Consider the following 22,468-nt stretch of genomic DNA (forward strand, 5'->3'; position numbering starts at 1 on the left):
CTTTGGCTAACATACGTTGGTCTCACCCACCCCTCAGCCCGGCAGCCACTGTCTACTGTCTCACTGAACTTGGTGTTTTTAGGTCCCTCATATGAGTGAGGCCCTACTGAGTTTGTTTTTCTCTGTCTGACATTTCACTTAGCATAATGCCCTCAAAGTCCATCATGATGGTGAGCATGGAAGAATTTCCTTCTTTTTATGGTTGAATCACATTCTATTGTATAAAAAAATGCTGCATTGTAAAATACATTCATCCATTAAAGGATTAATCAAAGGTTGTTTCTGAAAATGTCTTGGCTATTGTGAATCATGCTGCAATGAACGTGGGAGTCCAGATATCTCTTCAAGACAGTTATTTTATCTTTTTCAGATAAATACCCAATTGTGGGATTGCTGCATCATATAGATATATTATATATATATACATTCTAATATTAGATATATACATCTATTAAGTAGATGGGGAAACAGTGGAAACAGTGGCAGACTTTATTTTTCTGGGCTCCAAAATCACTGCAGATGGTAATTGCAGCCATGAAATTAAAAGATGCTTACTCCTTGGAAGGAAAGTTATGACCAATCTAGATAGCATATTGAAAAGCAGAGACATTACTTTGCCAACGAAGGTCTGTCTAGTCAAGGCTATGGTTTTCCCAGTGGTCATGTATGGATGTGAGAGTTGGACTGTGAAGAAAGCTGAGCGCTGAAGAATTGATGCTTTTGAACTGTGGTGTTGGAGAAGACTCTTGAGAGTCCCTTGGACTGCAAGGAGGTTCAACCAGTCCATCCTAAAGGAGATCAGTCCTGGGTGTTCATTGGAAGGACTCATGTTGAAGCTGATATTTTGGCCACCTGATGCAAAGAGCTTACTCATTTGAAAAGACCCTGATGCTGGGAAAGATTGAAGGCAGGAGAAGGGGATGACAGAGGATGAGATGGTTGGATGGCATCACCAACTCAATGGACATGAGTTTTGTTGAACTCCGGGAGTTGGTGATGGACAGCAGGGCCTGGCGTGCTGCAGTCCATGGGGTCTCAAAGAGTCAGACAAGACTGAGCCACTGAACTGAACTGATAGCTCTACTTTTTGACTTTTCGAGGAATTCCCAAACTGTTTCTCCCAGTGGCTGCACCAGTTTACACTCCCACACCCGTGGACCTTTGGCAGTGTGAACTGCTGTGACCCCAAGTCTTGCTCCAGGCTCACGGCAGTGGGTGCTGGCAATGGCAGCTGTGTTGGCTTCTGCTTTCTTCAGTGATAGAGGCTGCCGAGCTTGTCTGCAGAGCAGGTCACTGGGAGCCCTGATTCCTCCAGCTGTGTGGCTGCGGCTGGTAGTCCCTGCTCTTCTCTCTTGTTCTGAGCCACCTCTGCATGCCTCAGCTTTTCAGGTCTGAGTGGGGTGAGGGAGAGGCGGGACCCTCACACAGTGCACTGAAAGGCTAAGGAAGCTGGTTGCTCACCTTCTCTTTCCCTGCCAGGGGAACTTTTTCTGTTAATTGCCATGGGCGGAGCTCTGGGAGCACCTTGTTAGTGCTGAGGATGCTGGCTTGGGGATGGGATGATACAGGCAAAATGCAGCTCTCTTTCTTCCCTTTTTGTGGAAAACAATTCTCTGGGCTTTTTGCCCCAATCTGTTCCTGATATTTCTTAACTGAGCTCCAGAGCTTTCCTGGAGCTGCTTGTGTCTGTGGATAGCTGCTTTTTTATTTTTGTTGGAGAACAGAGGCTGGGGTCTCCCTTTTCTCCATCTTGATGACGTCCGTGGTAAACTCTGTGAGTTCTTAATTTACCAAAGGAAAGTCCCACTCTGGGAAGCATGAGCAGAGTAGTAGCAGAAGACTCATGGAGAATGAGTCAGCTGGCCAGCTGAGTAAACTGATGGAAATGTAGCTGTGACTCACAAGAGGGTTTACAGGTGTGTTTGCAGACAAATATTTGAATCATATGTGAAAGCAAAGCAATAATGAATGGGTGTAAGAGATGTGTAAGAAATCTGAATGGTGCCAGAAATGTAACTTCATATTCTGTTTTTATAGAATATAGAAAGAGTTAGAAAATAGGCATTTAACATAGAAGATATGCATTTCCTACCTTTGTATATGATTTATATGTGATGTAGCATCGTATAGGCTGCTAATATAGAGTTTTGCTCAGCTATATCTCAGTGGATATGCTTTATATTTTGAGTATATTGTCTTTGGGATTTGAGATTTTGATATCCTGGATCATAGCTCTGGGCTCATTCTTTTTTCATGGATGTTGAACAAATTGAATTATTTTTAAAAAGGCAGTAAATGGTGTGTTTTAAGAAGTCTGTATAGCTTACCTTTAGCTCCTGTTCTATATTTAAATATATTTTAGAGAGAAAAAAATCACAGTAGCTAATACTTTTAAAGCTAGAATTAAAGTGCATTAAGGCTCTCGATTCTTGTTATCTGTCACTCTAAATCCTCTTGAAGTTAGGTATAAAGAATAATAGATATATATTCAGTCAGGATACTGAAGATTTTACTGGTTTGCGGATTAGAAGATTTTCAACTATCAGTGTTTAAGCTTCAAGTTGCTGTCAGTTAGTCTTGACAAGGCCAGAGTAAGATTCTAATAGCCATGATTGTGGAGAGGTTGCTTTTTCATTAGATGAGGCAATGTGTCAATTAAAAGGGTATGGAGATAAAGAAATTGAAACTAGATTAAGTTTATACTTTTTCATGGATGATAAGAAAATCCATTTTCAAGTTACATTTCATTGAGGATATACTATCAGAGGCAAAGCTGAAATACCTTTCCCACTTAAAAGACTGCCTTTAGTTCTCAAAGGACATTTTGAGAGAATTTATATATATATAAAACAAGCATATTTTAAATAAAATGAAATGTCAAGACCAAATAATGGCAGTCACTTTTAAAGAAGCTACAGTCAGCAATCTTATTTTCCCTTCAGTCTTTCCTAGTGGGTATCTACCGTTTAACATTTTCAGTCTTTCACTGGGGTTTCTAATCTTATAAGGACATCTAAAAGCTATATTGATATGTATATCCATAAAAAATGAATACTGTATACACACACTTCCCTGGAAGAGGGCACAGCAACCCGCTCCAGTGTTCTTGCCTGAAGAATCCCATGGACAGAGGAGCCTGCGGGGGGTGCAGTCCACGGGGTTGCACGGAGTCTGACACGACTGAAGCAGCTTAGCACGCACGCATGCACACACGTTTCCAGCTCTACTGTCCTCCTTCAGAAGAGCTGCGTGGAAGGACTAAGCTTAGGATTTCACAACATGAAAAACTGAGCATGCTTCTGTAAAATATATGTAACCCCAAGCTGGAATGTGCTGTCCTGGCTAATCTATATAAAGAAAACAAAGTTTTCTCTCCGGTGGTTACTTCATTTGGTAAGTGGTTAGACAGATTTTTCTCAAGTTTAGAAAGCCTTCTCAGGACTTAATGTGTAGGCTACGTACTAAATAAGAAATTCACTTAGGGAAGACCCAGGAGACTCTCAAAGAAATGCCTCCAGTGAGCTTCAGGCGTTGATTTGCATGGAGCTGCTTCTCACGTTTGCCACTTCCTCTAGTTTGCTTCTAGGTAAGTACCATCAGAGATTTATCTATGTATTTCCCTGGTGGCTCAGACGGTACAGAAGCTGCCTGCAATGCAGGAAGGAGACCCCTCTTTAATCCCTGGGTCGGGAAGACCCCCTGGAGAAGGGGATGGCAACCCGCAGTATTCTTGCCTGGAGAATTCCATAGACAGGAACCTGGCGGGCTACAGTCCTTGGGGTCACACCGAGTTGAATTCAACTGAGCGACTAACACTTGGTTAATGATTCTGTTGTTTAGGAAAGTAACACAGCGTTGAAAGTTATCGACTTCCTTCCATCCTCTGTAGTTCGCATGAGAAATCCGCTGTCATTCGAATGAGCCTTCTGTAAGTAATGCTTCCCTTCTCTCTGACTGCTCTCAGGGTTGTTTTTGTCTTGATTTTCAGAAGCTTACACTTATGGGTCTTGCCAAGGATTTTCTCGGGTTTACCCTGTATTAAATTTCACTTATATTTTCTTTTATTTTTTTCAAAGACTTTTTTGACGTGGATCATTTGTAAAGTCTTTACTGAATTTTGTTGCAATCTTGCTTCTGTTGTTTATATTTTGGTTGTCTGGGCATGAGGCATGTGGGATCTTAGCTTCTGAGGGATCGAACCTGCAACCCCGTATACTGAAAGATGAAGTTTTAACCACTGGACTACCGAGGGAGTCCCTCCTTTATTTTCTAGAATCTTTGGGTTTGTGTCTTTTGCCGAAATTAGGAAGCTTTCAGGCATTATTTCTTCAAATACCCTTTCCAGCCTACTCTGTTTTAACTCCTTGCCTTCCTAGGATTCTGATGATGTGAATGTTGAGTCTTTTGTTATATTCCCAGGAGTTTCTGAGTCTTTGTTTTTTTTTCAAGTTTACTTACTGTTTTTCATACTGAGCAAATTCTATTGATCATTCCTCAGGTTCACTTATTCACTCTTCTGTCATCTCCACGACTGTGGAGCCTATCCACCAAGTTTATTGTTCCTATTATCATACTTTTCATACATTTAGTTAATACATTTAGTTAATTTTAGTTAATACATTTAGTTAATACATTTAGTTAATTTTTATTATTTCCATCGTTCTGCTGAGGTTTTCTAATGTTTTCCCATTTGTTTCAAGAGCATTTGTAATTGATTGTAGGAGCATTTTTATGATGGCTGCTTTAAAATCCTTGTCAGATACTTTTCATATCTGGCTTATCTTGTCATTAGCACAAATCCATTGTCTCTTCTTATTCAAGTTGTGGTTTCTTGATTCTTGGCAAGAGGATTTTTGGTTGTATACTGGTCATTTCATCTGTTAGGATAGGAAACTCTGGATATTATTCACATCTTATACTTAGCTGGCAATTGTCCTTCGTTTAGTACCCAGGCTCTGACTTACTGTTTGGTGTTGTGGTTCCAACAGCAGTCTGATTTGCAGAGTACTTGTAATATTATTTTGGTCTTCTGGCTTGTTGGGCACTGCTGTGGTAGCTATTGGTCCTTCCCGGAGGGGAAGAGCCTCAGCCTCAGGGAGGATAAGACCTCCCTGGCTGGGGAGGGTTGCGATGGGATCCCTCCTGCTCATGTTGCCCAGCTGCCTTGTCTTCGAGGCGAAGGAGGGAAGCATCAGACTCTGTGAGAGAAGAGGCCTCTCCCACAGCTTACTGTTCGTGGGGTCCCCTCTCCACCGGCCTTGTGGGTGGTGCTGGCCTCACCTGCTGTTATCAAAGGGACTTCCGTTCAGTTTCGGGAAGTAGTGAACCTCCCTTGCCTGAGGGCTGTCTCTAGATCCACAGGAGAATGCATGTAGATCGCCCTCCTTCTGCGTTATTTTTCTCGCTCTGGGATTCCAAACCAGTGTGCCTTCCTCTTGTCACCTTCCAGAGTTTTCCTTTGATTACCTTCTGTGTTGTTTCCAGAATTTGTCATGAACCTTAGTGTGCAGAAGGAGGGAGAAAGTAGTCTGCATGTCTGGTCTTTACCTCAAGTTGCCACCTACCTTGGCATTTTGGGGAAAGAAAGGAACTTGAGGTGAAACGGTGTCAGCTTGTCAGATCCTTGTTTGGCCTCTCATCTACATGACCAGTATGATCTTAGAAAATTCATTGAGCTTCTCTGAGTCTCGTTTTCTTTATCTGTAAAACGGAGATAACATTTATTCATTCACTCTTTATTCAACACAATGTCTGCCCTTGCGGTCTTCCTTTAATCTAGGCACCGCTCTAGATACCAAGGAGTGCAAGAGAAGGATGATTCCTGCTCTCATGACACTTTATTCCTGTGAGGTACTCAGATAATCGGCAGGAAACCTGGGAGTAAATAATTCCAGAGAATGGTTATGTTCGGTGACAAAAATAAAACATGGTAACACTGGAGAATGGCTGTGATGTACTTAGATGGGTGGAATTCAGATACTCAGTGAGGATCTCTCTGAGGAGGTGATGTTTCATTCATTAATTCTATCAATTTGTCCACATTTATTGGACTCTTACTCAGTGGGTAAAGAGTCTGCCTGCGATGCAAGAGATGCAGGAGACGCAGGTTCAGTCCTTGTGTTGGGAAGACGCCTTGGAGGAGGGCATGGCAACCCACTCCAGGATTCTTGCCTGGAGAATCTCACAGACGGAGGAGCCTGGGGGGCTACAGTCCATGGAGTTGCAAAGAGGCGGACACGACTGAAGTGACTGAGCATGTGTGCGTGCACTGAGCTCTTACTAGGCCCTAGGTATGTGTGCATTAATTGCTCAGTTGTGTCCGACTCTTTGCGACTCCATGGACTGTAGCCCTTCTGGTCATGGGATTCTCCAGGCAAGGATACTGGAGTGGGTTGCCATTTCCTGCTTCAGGCCCTAGGCATACATTTGAACAAAGGCCTCAATGATGAGAGGGCCCTGACTATTGGAAAATATGTGGGAATAACCTTCTAGGCTAGGAGGGACACTGTGAAAAAACCCCAAGGTAGGAAGAACGTTGGCAAGATTGGAGAACAGAGATGGATGACCTGTGTAATCGGAACGTGTAAGTGAGGGGATAACGTTTACAAAAGTGATCTGAAAAGTGGGCAAGAGACTGTTTACATGGGGGTTCTGGGACTTGAGGTCAGTTTTATCCTGCCAGTGGTGAGACATCCTTAGAGGGTTTAAATGGATAAGTGATACAATCTATGTATGTTTTATAGTGATTACTCTAGCTTTTTTCCAGTGAATGGAATATAGGAGAACAAAACTAGAAGCTGGGATACCAGTTGAAAAATGATTTCAGTAGTCCAAGTAAGAAGTAATGAAACTTGAGAGGCAACTGTGGGGGGAAAAAAGCAACTGTATATTGAAGAGAGATTTTGCAGTTTGAGCAGCGATGTTTCCTGAAGGATTGGCTCTGAGAAGTTAGGAAAAGTGAGGAATCAATTTCAGGCTTTGACTGGATGATTGGAGCCATGTGAGTCAAGAAGACTGGGAGAGGAGCTTGTCTTTGAGGTCAGAAATAAATATATTTGTTTTGGATAAGTAAGCTTTGAAGGGTCTATAAAACATTCATGCAGATTCACTATAAGGAGTGAATGTCATGGGTTCAGGGCTGTAAGTCTGGCTTTTACAACATTGAGATAATATTTAAGACAGGAGGACTGCAGGAAATCATCTCAGAGAAGATGCCACAAAGGGAAGGAGCTGAGCTACACCATAATTTAAAAGTCAGGAATAGGAGATGCAGCCAACAGAAAAAGACCAGCAGAGAGCAAGAAAGCTGTGGGCAAAAACCAGATCACTCCGTGTCAGAAGGGCCAAGTGAGGGAAATGTTTCAAGAAGGGAGAAGGGTCGGGAATTCCCCAGTGGTCCGGTGGTTAGGGGTCACCGGTTTCATCTCGGCAAATCATTTAGCAAGATGAATACAAAGAAATAACTGATAAATTTGGTAACTTGGAGGTATTACGTGGCCTTGACATGAGTTATTTCAGTGGAATGGTCATGGTTAGTGTGAAAATCATTTATATAAGTTTGGCATTTTACTAATTTTAGTTATTTTTCCTTCCCTCAGTTTCTACGTGTGTAAAATGGTTTAATATTTACTTTTCTTTTATATATTTGGAAGTAGGACTGTTTAAAGCAAATGCATACTCAACACTACATCCAATAAATGGATACTTCTTTCCGTAAAAAAAATACATGAACTTGATCCAATAGAATTGCCTCTATATCATGGATATTTAAATACTCAGATTTGTGTTTAAATACACATGAAAAATTATGCAAAAATTGCATTATTTTAAAGCCAAATATTGAGCTATACTTTTCAAGAGTGACAGATATGAACATTTTAAGGGTGTATTCAAAGTTTATTTTCAGAGGTTACCTTATTTTTTATAATAACCACTGCATGCGTGAGCGCTAAGTTCCTTCAGTCGTGTCCAACTCTGTGGGATCCTATGGACTGCAGCCCGCCAGGCTCCCCTGTCCGTGGGATCTTCCCGGAAAGATCACTGGCGTGGGTCGCCGTGCCCTCCTCCAGGGGCTCTTCCCGGCCCAGAGATGAGACCAGTAGTGTCACCTGCATTCGTTCTCTGTCCCACTCTGTTGCCAGTAACACTGAGGAATTTCCTGGACCAAAGCGTAAGGTCCAAAACAATTCCAAAGATAAACAGTTTTATCCCATTTTTTCAAGTCACATGTAGTACTTTGAAACTCATTGCATTTCTCAATAAAAATGAGGACCTAGCAATTTGCTGGTTTATTGAGAGAACTAAAGGATAAGTTATCTTCAAATAATATAATTTAGCTGATCCAAAACAGGAAATATATTAAAACTGTTCAACTCAAGGAGGGCATATGCTACGTACCAAAATAAACGATTCGAGCAAAAGCGTCATAGATAGGATGGTATAGATAGAAGCCTGAATTCTTTCTCTGTCAGGCAGCTGAAAGAAGATTTTCTTGTATATGCTATTTAGGAGTATGACTGAATTTTCTAACAGATTACATCATGTATAAGGTATGTAAACATTTCAGAAAGCCACCTAGAATTCACCTCTCTTTCATGACTCTCTCTACACAAGAATGTCAGTTTTCCATTATTGAAAACCACTGCTGTAGGTGCTTCGTTGGGATTAGAAAGGTTTTTGGAGATTTAATGAAGTCGACAGGCTTTATGTTACATATGTTTTAGGTGAATTGGGAACAGTGGGTGAGATGTAGGGGAAAAGAGAAGGAGAATCAGGAGAGATAAATCAGGATCATGGGACTAATAGAAACACTAAGGTATGTAAAAATGAGCAGCAGGGATTTACTCTGTAGCACATGGAACTGTATTCAATATCTTGCAATAACTATAATGGAAAAAACTGAAACTGTACATTTGAGACTAACACAGTATTGTAAATAAACTGTACTTTAATAATTAAAATTTTAAAAAGCCTAAAAACAAAACCAAAACCAATTCCAAAGAGCTTGAGGATACAAAATTTAGTAGAAAAACTAGTAGTGATGAAATGAAAAATGAATGGAAAATTGTTGAAATAAGTCGTTGATTTGCTGTCTGGAAAGTATTCAAAAATATATATTGAATTGGTTATAATTTCATCCAGATTTTCTTAGAAAAGCCAGTTGTAGCCCACCTGAAGAGAATGTGGTCACTCTTATGAAACCTGAGAACCTCTTACCTGTCTCCTGAGAAATCTGTATGAGGGTCAAGAAGGAACAGTTAGAACTCTGTGTGGAACAACTGACTGGTTCGGGATTGAGAAAGGAGTATGACAGGGTGTCTGCTGCCTGTGAGGAGTACGAAAGGCTGTCTGCTATCACCCTGCTTATTTAAGCTGAGTGCATCATGAGAAATGCCAGGCTGGATGAGTTACAAGCTGGGATCAAGACAGGCGGGAGAAACATCAACAACCTCAGGTATGGGGATGATACCACTCTAATGACAGAAAAGTGAAGAGGAACTAAAGAATCTTCTGGTGATGGTGAAGGAGAAAAGAGAAAAAGCCAGCTTAAAACTAAATATGAGAAAAACAAGGGTCATGGCATCTAGCACCATCACTTCCATGGGGCAAACAGAAAGGAAAAAGGCAGAAGCAGTGACAGATTTCCTCTTCTTGGGCTGTAAAATCACTGCAGGTGGAGACTGCAGCCATGAAATCAGAAGATGGTTGCTTCTTGGTAGGAAAGACTAACCTAGACAGTGTGTTGAAAAGCAAAGACATCACTTTGCCAACAAAGGTCCATCTAGTCAAAGCTATGGTTTTTCTAATGGTCACATACGGTTGTGAGAGCTGGACCATAAAGGAGGCTGAGGGCCAAAGAATTGATGCTTTTGAACTGTGGTGTTGGAGAAGACTCCTGAGAGTCCCTAGGACTGCAAGGAGATCCAACCAGTCTATCCTAAAGGAAATCAGTCCTGAATATTCATTTGACAGACTGATGCTGATGCTGAAACTCCAATACATTGGCCACCTGATGCTAAGAACTGACTCATTTGAAAAGACCCGGATGCAGGAAAAGATTGAAGGCAGGAGGAGAAGAGGGTGTCAGAGGATGAGATGGATGGATGGCATCACCAGTGCAATGGACATGAACTTGGGCAAACTCTGGGAGATGGTGAGGGATGGGGAGGCCTGGCGTGCTGCAGTCCATGGGGTTGCAAGGAGTCGGACACGACTGGGTGACTGGACAACAACACGAAGCTTAAGTACAGAGATTTGTATTGCTCAGTTCTCCCCGTTCTCAGTTTCTGTAATGCTGGTTAGAGACCACACATTTTTTAGTAAGTACTTTGGTAATTGTTTATTATCTTTTATTGTGTTCCTAATGTTTTTCCTCCTTCTTACAAAAATAGACTGTAAGCCCAAGATAATGAGTTATGTCTAGATCCCTTCTGGCATCTAGCAAATTCTGGACATACAGTACCCAGTAGATATTAGGAGATCATGAGTTTGTTGCTTGGAAGGATCTTAGGGAGTTTCTAATTTCGTCCTCTTGTCTTGCTGGTGAAAAAACAATCTTGGGGGGGTAAGGTGGTTATCTAAGGTCAAAGGTGAGGGGCTGAAGGGGCCACGACTCAGCTTGGTGCCTGGTTTTTCTTACTGAGCCTTTTGATTAAGAGACTGAGTGGCAGTGCTTGTACCAGCTTTCTTCTGGGTTTACTAGGCTTTAAAAAAAAAAGATAAATTTATTTTAATGCTTTACAAATTCTAATTGCCCGTAATTATATAAAATGTCTCAGATGATATAATTTTAACTCAGCTTTTATTCTGTCAGTTGTCATTTATATAGATGATAGGAACAGAATATGCATTACAGATGCCAAGTGTACTAGGATGATGACATTTTATGTAAGTGCATAATTAAATTGTATTTTGGAAGAACTGATAATCCTTATTTCCAAAGGAAGTGATTTATATTTGAGAACACTTTGAAGGGTCTCCAGTTGACATTTCATAACTCAGACCAGCTTTCTATGTTACCCCAGAGCTGCCAGGGAAGAAGGCAAGATGATACTCTCTGTAGCAACATAGAAAAAGACTATGTAAAATGTACAGATGTCTGGATGCTTCCCCAAGGCACAGTGGAAGTTGCACATTTTATTTCTAACAGCATATCCTGAGGCCAAAAACAAACTGCTCACCTTCGTTACAAACACTGACAGAGGTATGATCCAATGTGGGATTAATTGAAAAAAAAATGTTTGCTTTCTAGAAAATAATATTCCTCCTAGGGCTGCAGGTGATACCATTAAAAATGGTATTTTTTAGCACTGATGTTGGCAACACCTGGTTTTCTATCCTAATGGTATAGAACTCTCCAATTGCCAAACTCTCTACTCAGTTCCTTGTCAAGACTGGTGACGATTTTTGAAAATTTGAACATATCATAATTCTACATTACAGTTATCTGAGCCTGATCCTATTGGGCAGGGAATGTTAATAATGTCAAAAGATTAATGGCACATTGATGTCAGCACTTGCTCCTGTGCTAGAAGGAGGAGATTACTGAATATGAACAAAACTGGACTGGCGAGATGGGGGATGCGGTGCTCTCAGGGGACCAGAACTTTCGAAGATGAAGTTCAGTCAGGAGTTTCCCAAATCCAGGGATGGATTTTCTAGTGGATGCTGAAATTCTAGGGGAATGCAGTGGATGGGATGGGGAGTGATGCAGCTTTTGAGATGATGGAGCTTTAAAATTTCTAAGGTCAAAGAAGATGGTCAGAGATGGCCAAAGATGGCCAGATTTTTAAGGTCAAAGTGAGATGATGGAGCTTTAGGAAAATTTATTTCAGCTGATATGGGGGAAGAAATAGAATGGTTGGCTTGAGAAACCACAGAGACGCAGGTGCACCAGACCGTTAGAGTTTTAGGACGCTGAGGGTCAAAGAAAATAGAGAATCCTTGGGTATTTGAGAAGCACAGAAAGTTGGGATCAAGGAAGGGACCCATCTTTGCCAGAGTGGATTACAAATGGCTTTAGAATTTAGAGGAAGAGTATCAAGGTGGTACAAAGATTTTTCTAAAAGTTGCCATTCGATGGGGCAAGGGTTTTGGTGAATTGTCTTTCTAGCACTTCTTTGCTTTTGGTTGAGCGGCAGGCATGCTGAATTACAGCACGGGCTTCAGGGAGTCCAGCACTCTGTGCTCGAGGCTCCCAAGGCTCACTCTCCCTTTGGAGGTTTAAGGTCTCTCATTATCTCTGCTGCTGCCACTGTCTGGAGGGCTCCAGGTCACTTTTGGTTCCCTCGATCACACTGCAAAGTTTAAGTGTTGCTCACCGGTACAGTGGATACAGGACAGATGGCGGATAAAAGATTCACAAGCACGTAGAGAAACGTGGGCTTCCTTACGAACAGCAACAGTCTAAAGTTAGCACGCGTAACTTACCGCAAAGGCCACAGCTCTGTTATTCCACATGACAGCCCAGGAAAACAAAGTTTGGGTTCTTGAAAGTAGAACTATTATCTATTGTTTCAATATTTATTGCATTCAGGCACCATGGAGAGTTCAGTAAATATATGGGGGATATAGATTTTCATATTTCTCTCTTTTTGTTGTTGTTGCTGTTGCATTAGAAGAATGCAACTATTTCTCTAGTTGTATTTGAAGATAAAGCCAAAAAGGAATTTTTTTTCCTTTATTCAATCTGAATTTAAAAGGTCAGTAAGTACTACTGTTAAAGAATATGAGAAAAGAGAAGAGTTTATTTAGAAACTAGAAAGGAGAAGAGGATTTGCAGAACAGACAAAAGATTTCTTTGGCAGAAGAAAATACCTATCTACCTGGAAATATCTGTCTGTCTGTCTGTCTGTCCTCTAGCTCCTCAAGCCACATCCGGCTTAAGCACTGCATATATACATATATCAAGGAGAGGGTTTTCAGAAACAGTGCTCTTTGACAGGTAACTGATTCCTAAGAACATCTCCCAAGAAGGAAGTCCGGCATCTGGGGAGAGTCAGGTGCAGGGACCCGCACTGGATCAGTGCAGTCTTTGCTGGGTTTCCGGGCCCCACACAGGAACTCGGCCATTGCAGACTGTTCTGCCTTCACTCTGGCAGACACGCCCCCTGGGCTGTTCCCAGCTAGACTCTGGCCTAGCAAGTCCTGGCAGTATCTCGTGGCCCTGCCTCACTTCATTGTTCAGGGTTCCATGGTGTTTTCACCCAGCAGGAAAGGCGCTTGACCTGGCCTGCGATGTGTTTCTTCCTCTTTGATTGCCCTGCATCTGCCTACCACAAATCCCCAGGACTTTTCTCTGTAAAAATTGGGGGTTGAGAGCTGTGCTTCCTAAACACGTCCCTTTACTCGGAAGACTTGATCTAAATCGCCCCGAGACTTACTGAGGTGTTGTAAATATAGCCAGATGCCATTTCCATCACCTCATTTAATACTCATAATTGGGATACATTCAGTTATTCTTAGGCCAATTTTAGGAAACCCTTTGAGTGGCTACACAGCTTGCAGGAAATAGACCCACGTGAGGAATTCTGTTTATTCAACACCAAAGCCAAGTTCCTGATCGGTGTTCTTTTATCTTCCTTTTTCTGTTCACTCCCTTCCTATGTCTGTAGGCAAAACATCAAGTTAGTATGCAGCGTCTCTACTTTTAAGCAAATTCCTTCTGCATTGCATTTTTAGTCTCAGCTGACTAATAATAGGAGTGACCCCACTTCATCAAGTGACCCTGACTCTTACATCCATAAATCAGCCTTCTGCCAGAGTATAAATATCTTAAATATTTAACAAATGTGCTTTCATGAAAGAGTTATGCAATGCATGGTTTATTCATGACAGGCCAGCACATTTAAACCTGAATGCCTTGCTGTAAATATCTGAGGGAAGAGATGAAAAAGGTAAGACAGAGAAAATGCTCACAAATTTAGAGATTCAGAAGTCTAAAAGTAGTCATGAATGGCTGAGTTGGTTCCCTTTAATGAACCGTTTCTAACTTACCATCCCATCAAAGGACCATCTAATCCCACCCAAACCAACTGTGTTCCCTATGAAAACTATTTCATGTTATTTATTTATGGTTTACTTTAGGTCTTTTGAATTATGTTTTGCTCTATATTTCATAGAAAGTGTAGAATTCTGGATATTTTTTTGACATTTTATTGTTACTGAGGCAGGAGATAGGCCCACTCTGCGTTAGGCATTTATAGCTGGCTTCCTGTTTACATTTCTTAGGAAATGGAGAAAAGGTAGGCTTCAGGCTGGACACTTAACCTGCCTCCTGTTTGCAGTTCCTGAGACAGGAGATAGGTGAGCTCCAGATTAGGCATTTACAGTCAGCCTTTGTTTGCTCTTCAAAAGAGAAATAACAACAGACGTGGGGTAAATCGCCAGGCTTTGTCTCCTGCGGACACCTTACCATAATAGTCATGGCGGGAACAGAGAGGGGCTAGACGGGGTTTGAAGAACGGATCAAGAGATCACACATTCCCCTTCCTGGGGCAAGGGAGAGACTACTCACAGGCAGAAAGGCTCCTCGGGGTCAAGAGGCAGGAAAGGCCAGGCTATAGTCTTGCCATTCTGCCCCACCCCAGACACCCTTGGGCTGAAGTCCATCTTGGCTGGGGTTCTGTGTGCACCTGGGGAGGGTGCTGAGACGAATTAGCCAGGGGGGAGAAGCAAGATAGTTGGCCAGAGGGGAGGCAAAGATTCCCCAAACTACCCCCTTATAAATGATTGAACCTTCCTGAAGGCGCGCCTCTCATGACTCTTGCAGAGTTTGACCACGTACCTTTTCACATGTGCTCCCCTTTCCCAACAGGCACTTTCCTTTTCTCTTTACCTGCTGCCTCCTCATCAGAAATTTCCTGTCAAAGCAGGCAAGGACTGGGGATTTAGGCTCTCTAGCCCAGGTGACCAAGGTTCGATTCCTGGTCAGGGAACTGAGGCCTCACTTAGCTGTTGCTCAGTACAGGCTACCGCTCACCGCCGTGTGCATCTGAAACCATCATAATACACGGCTAAGAATAATGGCTTTTTCAACCACGTCTCATGTCTCTCTTTCAACTCTATCAGTTGGGCAATATTAAAAAGAGAGCCATGGTATCGCGTATCATGAATACTGAAACACTAATTTAAAAATACCTATCTTATAGCTCACTGTCAATAGGCCAGTAAGAGATAAGTTTGAAAGTGGTATTTTCTTCAAAAGTTGGTTAGCATTGCACATCAAGGATAGTACCCTGGTTTTCTTTATTGTCTGTGGGTTTGAACTTGAACGTTAAATGTAGCTGTGAGACCAGATTGAAATGGAGCTTGGTCACGTTTGTCAATTTGAGGGAACTTACCTTGCAAATGACAACTTCTTGGTAATCCAGGTAGTGAAGGGCGTCTGTAGGTCTTGATGTGTAATTGAATTATTTACTTGTTGGTGATGGTGGTGCTGGTGGTCAAGTGTGCTGTTTCACAAGCAGCTAAAGACACAGTCTTGCTTTTAACATGAGTCATATACAATTCATAGGTTCCATCTAAGAGAGTTACTTTTTTATTCAGCATTTTTCTCTTAATTTCCTGTTGTCAGTAGAGGAAAAACAAATCTAGTTTCTGCTTGTCCCAGGAATATGGGGGTTTGTTGTCAGTATGAAAGTGTCAGTGTGTCTGAGGTAGGGCTTGTCTGCTGAAGAAATCACTCTCTAATCAAGAGGGTGCGATCTGGCCTTTCTTTGAAACAATAGATAAGTAAAAAGTAATTGAGTAGAATAGCAGGAGCAACATGTTTATACAGGGTTTTATCCACAAGTCAGACTAAATCATGGTCAACTCGACTATTAAAGTGGGACAAGGGTTTCTTGCAAACTGGGAAGTTACTCGGGGAAGGATAGATGGAAGAGACTCCTCCCGCGTGCCCTCCGCCGGCTTCGTGCTTATCCTTACTTCCTTATTCTGCACGGTCTACCACGTTTATCCGTCCCCCAGGACTTACTTTGATATGCACTAGACATTAATATGCACATTTGAATGAGGAGTCAGTTTCCAAGTTATAATAAAAACCACTTGTGAAGACTTGCTTCCCGCATTCAAATCTTTAAAACAGCCACAACAGATTAGATTATTTTTAAGGCATGTATGTTGTGTTTTATTACTTCTTTTTAAATGCTCAAAATTTATTTTATTAGTTATTTTATAGTGTGTCCTTAATGAATACATTCATATCAGACCGAGGGGAATGAGGCCCGTCAGTGAGAAGGCTCTCTAATGAGCCGTGGAGAACCGAGATAACTACATACGCATTCCACACATGGACCATTGACTGGAAAAAGAACCAAAGTGTGGAGATAAAATCCTATAGGATGGAACTTAAAACGGAGATGTATTTTAGGGCTTTAGAATTTTTGACTCAGTTATGTGGAGGAAAAGGTGAGTGAAAATGTGCTTTTTACCTCTATCTAAAATAAAAGCTTTTAGATGAGGGGAAAATGGAAACAGTGTCAGACTTTAGTTTTTTGGGCTCCAGAATCACTGCAGCCATGAAATTAAAAGACGCTTGCTCTTTGGAAGGAAAGCAATGACAAACCTTGACAGTATAAGCAGAGACATCACCTTGCTGAAAAAGGTCCATCTAATCAAAGCTATGGTTTTTCCAGTAGTCATGTACAGATGTAACAGTTGTAACATAAAGAAGGTTGAGCACTAAAGAATTGATGCTTTTGAACTGTGGTGTTGGAGAAGACTCTTGAGACTCCCTTGGACTGCAAGGAGATCAAACCCATCAATACTAAAGGAAACCAACCCTGAATATTCATTGGAAGGACTGATGCTGAAACTGATACTCCAATACTTTGGCCGCCTGATGTGAAGAGCTGACTCATTTGAAAAGCCCCTGATGCTGGGAAAGATTGAAGGCAGGAGGAGAAGGGGATGACAGAGGATGAGATGGCTGGATGGCATCACCGACTCGATGGACGTGAGTTTGAGCAAACTCCAGGAAAGAGTGGGGACAGGGAAGACGGGTGTGCTGCAGTTCTCGGGTCACAAAGAGTCGGGCAAGACAGTGACTGAACAACAACACAAAACTGTTATTGTAACCTAACTTGGAGAAAGAAATACTTTTTGAGATGTGGTTAATTTAATTAATAAGAACTTTTCCCTTGATCTGATACTTTTTCCCCTTATTTAATTAGCACGTTTCATGACACTGGGGGCTCTACTCTGCCTCTGCTGGTGCTGCCAGGACAGCTTAGGTGAAGTATACCCACCTTAGGAGAAACAGGGGCATCCCTAGACTGCTCTGCCCACCAGAACAAACCTGGTAAGCAGAAGGCCTTCTGTGAACAAATGATTTATCCTCCTAAGCCCAAGGGGCAAGGCGGCACTGGGGGATGTGTTAAATCAGGCCATGTACTGCCAGCCACCACCAGCCTCCACGGGCCTTGGAAAGAATGGCCTAGGCTGGGCAAACAGCCACTTCTCCCAGCCTACCTGCCCCTCCTTATGGCCTCCCTGGTGGTCTGTCCTCCACTGGGGCTTTCATCCCCAGCCCCCAGTGACCTACCGGTTGCCTTGCTCAGGGTCATCCTCAACAAACAGGTGACTCGCCAGCCCCACAGCTGGGGCCACCCTCAGCCTGCCCTTGTGTCTCTTTTACAACCTCTCCCTGCTTTGTAACAACAGCAACAAAAACAGCCCTGAGTGCATATGTGGGTAAAAAAGGAAGCCATTAATGTTTAGAGTTGGACCACAGTCTTGAACCTGGTCTGTCCTGGCCTCATTAGAATACGTGGCTGTGTTAGGGTTCATCCATGTTCTTTATATGTATACTATACACAGATTTATTATGAGGAATTGACTCATGTGGTGATGACGGAGGTTGGACAATCCGTAGCGCTCATGTTACGGTTCCAGTCCGAAGGCTGGGAGCTGCTGTAGAACCAGGAAGAGCTAATGTCCCGATGTTCCAGTTTGAAGGCCTCCAGGCAGGAGGATTCTCTGTTACTCTGGGAGGACATGCTTTTTTGTTCTATTGTAGAGCTTCAACTGATCGGATGAGGCCACTCGCAGTATGAACGGCTATCTGCATTAGCTGATCTACCAATTCAAATGCTAATCCCATTCAAAGACACCTCATAGAAGCCCCCAGAATCATGCATGGTCAAATATCTGGGCACCCTGTGATCCGGTCAGTTGACAGACAAAATGAATAGTAGCAGTGGCTGCCCCGCTGACTGCTGAGCCGCTGCTCACCTGCTGTCTCGTGTTGAACTGTCCAGTGGTACCCACAGTGTTTTCTCCTACCTTTACGGAATGACTGCAGTCTCGGCTTCTTTCCTCGCTCTCAGCTTGGGTCAGAACCGCTCTGGTTCCAACCCCATCACGATCGTTTACCTTTCTCTTGCATGCATTTAATTTTATCACGTCATTTTAAAGCGGTCATTTACAGATGATGCTCTGTGAAGCAGTGTGGCGTGTGTACTCAGGCGTGTCCGACGCTGCAGCCCCTTGGACTGTAGTCTGCTAGGTTTCTCGGACCCTGGAATTCTCTGGGCGAGAATCCTGGAGTGGGTTGCCATTCCTACTCCGGCGGTCTTCCTGACCCAGGGATCAAACCTGTGTCTCTTGTGTCTCCCGAGTTGGCAGGCGGGTTCTTCACCCCTGCAGCACCAGGGAAGCCTCGTGTGGTGCGGAGGGGGGTAAAGGGAGAGCTCGAGGCAACAAGCGGTCATGCCTCACCTTTGCTTCACCTGTGGTGGCTCTGAACATTTTTTTTTTTCTGTTTTATTGGTATTTCTTCAGAGTTAGCTTTTATCTAAGTACAGATTAGTTGACTAAAATAATTTGAAAATCTCTTCATTTTTTAAATGTTTATGATTTTGCATAAGACAATCCACGAGACTGTTAAAATTGTGTATAATCATTTGTTTCTTTATGCAGATGTATTTTTCTGAGGAGACGGCACACAAATTTCTCATTTTTTTTAAAGAGGCTTGTAACTCACAACAAATTAATCACCACTGTGGGGTTGCACAGAGTCGGACACGACTGAAGCGACTTAGCAGCAGCAGCAGCAGCAGTCAAGCGTTACGTGTGACATCACATATTAAAAAAAGAGACATGATTTAGAAATTGCATTCAATGACTTTGAAAATATTGATATCTATTAAACGATGTTTTTTACTTCCATTGGGTCACTAATGATACTGAAATAATACAAGGATTCATCACACCAGAAAACAAAAGACACACAAAAGTTTTCATTCCACGTTTAGCTGTAGACACTCCTGGCTTCTTGGTGGTGGTTTTGATATATGGAGAATTAAATATCTTCCTGCTCAACAGCCTTCTCTGAGACTTGGCTAAATAGAAAAATCATCGAGTCAGATTAAGCTCAGACAGAAACATTTTCAGTTTTCTGTCGTTGCATAGCAAACACCCCCGGTGCTCGTGGCGTCAGATGATGGCATGTGCTACTCCCTGTGGTTCTGCTGGCTGCTGGCTCGTGCTCCATGTCTGTCAGCTGCATTACCCGGGGGCGGGCCAGGCCTCCTGGGTTCTCCGTGTGAGGCTTTATCCTCCGGAGTATTTCCATGTGTTCTCTCTGTTCAGGAAAATAGCGTGGATTCCTTATAGCATGGAGACTGGGTTCCAGGAGAGGAAGTCCCAGGGATGAATGCTGACCAACCCTCTGCTCTCATCACGTATGCTGATGTATGGCCAAAGTTAGCCTCTTGGCCGAGCCCAAACTCAGTATGTGATAGAGTTACACAAGGCCTGAATGCTGGGAGCGTGAGTTTTGGGGAGCCGTCGTGTAATATCTTATACATATAGGAACTTGAGAAAGTTGCTTGCATAAGCAAGCTGGTAGCTCATGGAAAGGAATTAAATCTATTTTTAGAAATTAAAAATTATGTCATTTGGAACACTGAAGTTTAGGAGATGTATTCATATATATATAAATAGAAAAATTCATACCTTAAAATCTTTAAAATAATTAAGTGTTCCATTCAAAATATATATATATATATATATATTTTAAACCCAGAAAATACATATTAAGGAAAATACAGGCTTCCCAGGTGGCTCAGTGGTGAAGAATCTGCCCGTCAATGAGGAAGATGCAGGAGATTCAGGTTCAATCCCTGGCTCAGGAAGATGCCCTGGAGAAGGAAATGTCAGCGCACTCCAGTGTTCTTGCCTGGGAAATCCTATGGACAGAGGAGCCCGATGGGCTACAATCCATGGGGTCACAAAGAGTTGGACGCGACTGAATGAGCATGCACACGAAGGCATAAACAATAAAGAAAAAAATAATTTAATAATTTGAATAATCTTCACATGCAGTAGATAAATTCCAAAAACTGCTTTCTTGAAAACACATATGGAACTTGCTCAAAAAACTGAAACCAGGGTTGCCGTGTGATTCACCAGTCCCACTCCTGAGCGCATATCTGAACAAAATTGTAATTCAAAGAGATACACACACCCCTGTGTTTATAGCAGCCCTGTTCACAATAGCCAGACATAGAAACAGCCTGTTTTATGTCCATCAACAGATGACTAGATAAAGAAGATGTGCTACATATATACACACACACACACACACACACACACAAGGGAATACTATTCAGCCATCAGAAGGAATAAAATAATGCCATTTGCAGCAAGATGGATGGACGCAGAGATTATCATACTAAGTCAGAAGGAGAACGACAAATACCATGTGATACACTTTTATGGGGAATCTAGAATATGACACAGATAAACCTATGTGTGAAGTAGAAACTGATTCCCAGATGTCAGAGAACAGGCTTGCGGTCGCTGATGGGCAGGCGGGGAGGGGAGGGATGAATTGGGAGTCTGCGGTTGGCAGATGCAGGCTGTTATATAGAACAGGGAGCAGCAGTTCCTACTGATAGCATAGGGGACTGTATTCAGTGTCCTGTGACAAACCAAGACGGGAAAGAATACAAAAAAGAATGTGTGTGTGTGTGTTTGTGTGTGTGTGTGTGTGTGTGTGTAAAACGGAAGCACTTTGCTGAACATCAGAAGTTAATATGACATTTTAGATCAACTATGTCAATAACAAAAGAAGAAATTAGGACACAGAAGTGGACAGAGAGAAGACCCAGGGAGAAGATAGCTGTCTACACATCAAGGAAAGAAGTCTCAGAAAAATCTAACCCTGCTGACACTTGCTATCAGACTTCTAGCTCCAGAAATGCGAGAAAGTAAATTTATGTCATTTAAGTAGGCAAACCCTCCGCCCTCTTTCAAAAATAATGAAATAGGAAAAGCTTTCATAATTAAAAATGAAGTAAAACAGAGAAAATGTACACAGATGAAGAATGAAAACAGGGATAAACTTATTATATTCTGATCTTATTAACATGCACTTTTAAATACTATTCTGGACTCTATTACTGAATACTATAAAGACAAATTTGAAGCAAAAATATTCAAAAGAATGGTGTGAAATTTTCATAATTTATAGATAATGTGATTTGCTAACTAGATAACTTGAGTAATTCAAAATTAAGATTAACAAGAAGTTGGATATTTTAAAATACATGTAGAAAAATAAAAAGCTGTATTATTTATCAGCAATGACAACAAAATAAACAGTTTACATTTGCATCGGTATCCAAACTTTATTTATCTAGGAATAAATTACCACATTACCCGATCTATGAAAGGCTTTCAAATATATTTTCTGGAAGATCAAAAACTACTGAAAATGAACAAGAAGATGTAGAACCTATATCAATAGAGCTAATACACTTTGCTTGAGACATAATAAAAGCCTTAATTAAACATATATCAGGTTCTGAGATGGGAAGTGTGAATGTTATACAGATGCTAATTTTATCCCACTAAAGAGTTAACTCAATTCCATTCTGTACTTCCAAAAAATTTTTTGGAACTTAAAATTATTCAGAAGTTTAATGGAAGAACAAAAGAGTGAAGAATTGCATACATTTCTTTTTAAAAATAAGGGTGCTACCAAATTCTTGAATTAAAACTGGGCCGTAATAATCAAAGCAGCATATACTTAGCACCAAATCTCAACAGTCAGATTAATGAGACTGAATAAAAATGTCAGGAACAAGCTTCAGTGTAATCAGAAATTTTATATAATGTAAAGTAAAATTTCAAACCAGTGGAAAATAACTATTTAAACAGCAATGTTAAAAGAAAAAACATAAAAAATAAGGTCTGTTTCAAATCATCATCCGTAGTAAGTAAAAACAATGGTAAGTGGCATATTTGCCTATATAAAAGCTTAAAATCTTTGTATGTCAACGTATTATGAACAAAGTTTAAAAAATGTTCCAGTTACGTAAAATGAATTCAGTTCTAGCCATCTGCTGAGCAACATCATGCCTATAATTAACAAGATTGTATTGTACACTTCAAATTTTTCTGAAAGAGAAGATCTCATGTTAATATTTTTACTGTAATAAAAAGCAACTCAATAAGGTGC

This window comes from Bos grunniens, chromosome 14 (genome assembly GCF_055505025.1).
Source record: "Bos grunniens cultivar Pamir isolate PY7600 chromosome 14, Bosgru_T2T1.0, whole genome shotgun sequence".
Taxonomy (NCBI): Eukaryota; Metazoa; Chordata; class Mammalia; order Artiodactyla; family Bovidae; genus Bos; species Bos grunniens.